This window comes from Fulmarus glacialis, unplaced genomic scaffold, assembly GCF_000690835.1.
Source record: "Fulmarus glacialis isolate BGI_N327 unplaced genomic scaffold, ASM69083v1 scaffold15260, whole genome shotgun sequence".
NCBI lineage: Eukaryota > Metazoa > Chordata > Aves > Procellariiformes > Procellariidae > Fulmarus > Fulmarus glacialis.
This window is the reverse complement of record NW_009188454.1, coordinates 85,117-88,416: the sequence shown is the minus strand read 5'-3', so window position 1 is coordinate 88,416 and position 3,300 is coordinate 85,117.

The following is a 3,300-nucleotide window of genomic DNA, read 5'->3' as shown; positions in this document are numbered from 1 at the left end:
GAAAACATGCTGAATTTGTGACACCACAATTGTATCAATAGGCCACAGAAATAGACTCTGTTTTCATAAATAAAGAATAAAGAGGCCAGAGTTCTCATCCTCTCTAAATTTGTGTCGCTTCTTTGCCTACGCCAGTTTACTCCAGATGAGGATCTGACCTTGGGAATCACTGGTAAAGCAAACAGGGCCTGAATTGTAAGAAAAGTTCATTTTCAAAGGAAAATCTAACTTCACACAAATGATAGCACAATTATATGTATATTTTTTAAAGAAGCCCCTATTTTTCAGTTTTGCAGTAATGCAGAATTTACACTTGAGACTGATGCAATTTTGCATGCTGGTGGCCAGGCAGAAAATCACCGACCTGAAAAAACTACAGAGCTAGCATCTTTCGGATGTTTTTCTTCAGTTTTCCGTACGATTTATTTTTTTCATTTAACATGTTTTCTTTTTCATTTAGAAGGTAGACTCCTAATACAAACTGATGAGCTGCTGCCCCGTAAACTCCGCTGTGCCTGCCAAACCCTCCGGCCATCCTGTCTGTACACTTACTTTCACCCTGGCTCCCTCATGCTGTCTGCCCGGCCATTTATTTAGCGAAAGACGCTCCTATTCTCAGTTACTAGCGCGTCATTAAGTCTCGCTGTCCTGAGAGTAACACAGGTATAACCAGACGCAGTTCTTGTCCCTGCTATAATTAATCCTGACAAGCTTTCCGCCTTCCACGTTTGCTGAAGTGTAAATGCGTCTCTCTGGCTACACGGACACATAAACCCAAATGCAGAACTGCTTTGCTGATACAACTGTAAAAAAACCCCAAACCCAGCCTGAAAAACAGTATCATTTTCTTTGAAAAGGTGATGTGAACACAGATCTCCTATGTTAGTTATGCATACTTCCCCCGGGTTTAGTGGAGCTGGTGCTTAAGAACCAGGCATTACAAACGGGGGCAACCCTTGCTCCTGTTTGAAAACACCCTCCTGAGCAAGCCTACGGAATATGAATGTGCTCTTACAGAGCGGCTGCAGCCTCCTCGTTGTCCTTTACTGCTAGCTGTAGTAAATACGTGTGCAGAGTCTGTAGTTGCCAGAAGTCCTGGCTTTACTGGGAGAAGCACCAGAGGTGGCTGCAATGGCGGCTCCCCTCCAGAATACCTGTGGGACACAACAAAACGATGCAGCAGCTTCAGAAAAAGGTTTCAGGGTGTTTTCATTCAGAAATACAGGGTTGGGGCACATTGGTGGTTTCCAGATCATATGTGCTCAATATATAAGACTAGCCTGGTAGATTCGGGCATACGTCTTGGCGGCGTATGGGGCTGGTGTTGGCTTGGACAGTATGGTCAACAGTAGAGGTTTTTGTGGCAGTTTCTGGTGTTGCTTATGCCTGTGTGGGACACAGGGCCCGCGTGCACAGGTGCTGCTGAGTTGCCTTCAGGAGAGGATTCGGGACTTCTCTCAGGGCAGGTCTGTTGTCTGCTGGGACATTCCTGTGTAATTGTATATATGGTGGAGTAGTCTTACAGAAAGTCGATTCTTAGCTGGCTGTGGAGCACAGAAAATGAAGACAAGCCTTTCATCATCTTTCCTCTGAGTTCCCTGCCAGCAGCAGCGGTGGCTTTCGGGGCAGAAGGCACCCAGCCCTGGCCTGCCTTGCAGTCGGCAGGTGAGCGGGGCGCACACGCAGACCTGGGGGTGCTTCAGAGCCCCCATATTAGAGGGACTGAGCACAGACTTAACCGAGTTCCCTGCTCTGTCATGTATCCCATGTGTAACTTGGGCCAAGACACGTAAGGCTATGTTTTGAAGACACTGCTAGAGCTATAGCTAGGTTTTCGGTTGCTGTTGAAAATCCCAATTGGGTACTGCCTGCATTTTTCTAGGAATTTAAGACCCAAGCAAATCAAGCTCTTAGGTTGTCAGTGCTTCTGTTTCCCATCTCTAAAGAAAGAAAGAAGAATAGCTCTTCCCGTATCTCACTTAGGTGTTACGAAGGTAAAAATATGAATGCTCATGGGATATTCACATACTGGAGTGGAAGGGACCATGCTTGTAGATCAGACAGGTAGAAGAGAGTAGGATTTTTGATGCTGCTAAATATGGCAGGACCAGAAGCATTGCCAGCTCTCCTGCGTGGTGGGGACAGCGGGGCCCAGGGAGAGTCACTCAGGGTGTCTGTGACCTGTGCAGGAATGTCACCTGGGAAGATGCGCTGGCAGGTGGGGCTCCTGGAGGGCCCTAATAAATGGCTCTGTACAGTCAGGTAACTGAATTTGCATGCTTAACAAATGGATCAATTAAGAGGCCAGATTGTGGCATAACGGAAAAGTATGTTACAAAAAGATCCCCACCTTTCACTGGGCAAGCGATAGAGGATATTTGTGGGAATAATAAAATCTGCACTACAAATTAAGAAGTTAGCTGCTAAGGAACAGAAATTGTATTATAAGACTAGAACAGAAGGATAACCAAAAGATAGATGCTGTTGTCTTCTGATTTACTGCAAACAAATCTGGATAGCTCTGCTCTGCTGGTAGTAGGATGCTGAACTTTATTTCCTGGCCCTAATCACCTGATACGAATAAAGGTTTCAAAGGGCTGTGCTTCTGCTGTATGGCCAAGATCAGTATCCACTGACTCTGCTGACTTATGCTGCATGACTCTGCTGGTCAACATTACAGATTTGCAATTGAAACTTGGCAATTTTGTTGATGAAAGGCACAAAGGAATATGATGCAGCTCGCTCTCTCCCAGTTCTAAACTGGGAGAGATGCAGCAGACAAGTGTAAACACTTCTTTTATGCCATTTCGGTTGGCAAATGCAACTTGGTATACACACAGCAAAGGCATTTGCTGAATATGAAGAAGCCTTTTTTTTTTTTAACTCATCCTTTGAAGTTAGTCTGCGTTTTAACACTGAAATGCTAAAGTAGTTAAAATGAAACTGCTCCGAGGACCTGCTTTGCAAGTAATGGCTCCCCTCAAGGTTATGGAGGCCATTCTAGGTTCGTTCTTTCAAACACCTTTTGACTTGGCAGGATCACGATCATTACTATTATTTGCATTGGAGTAGCGCTTGAAGGTCCTGCAGTGCCAATTACTGTACAGCATATTTTGAGACCCTGCCCAAAATAGCGTACTGTCTAAATACATGAGATGCAGAAGGGTGAGGGAGGAAAATACTGTCCTGATGGTATGTCTGCCTGCAGTTGGAGCAATGGCCAAATTTGTACTTGGAACTTCATTAGGGTAAGGATATCGGAGCAGAGAGTGTGCTTAACTGCTTCTTGTACTCACAAGG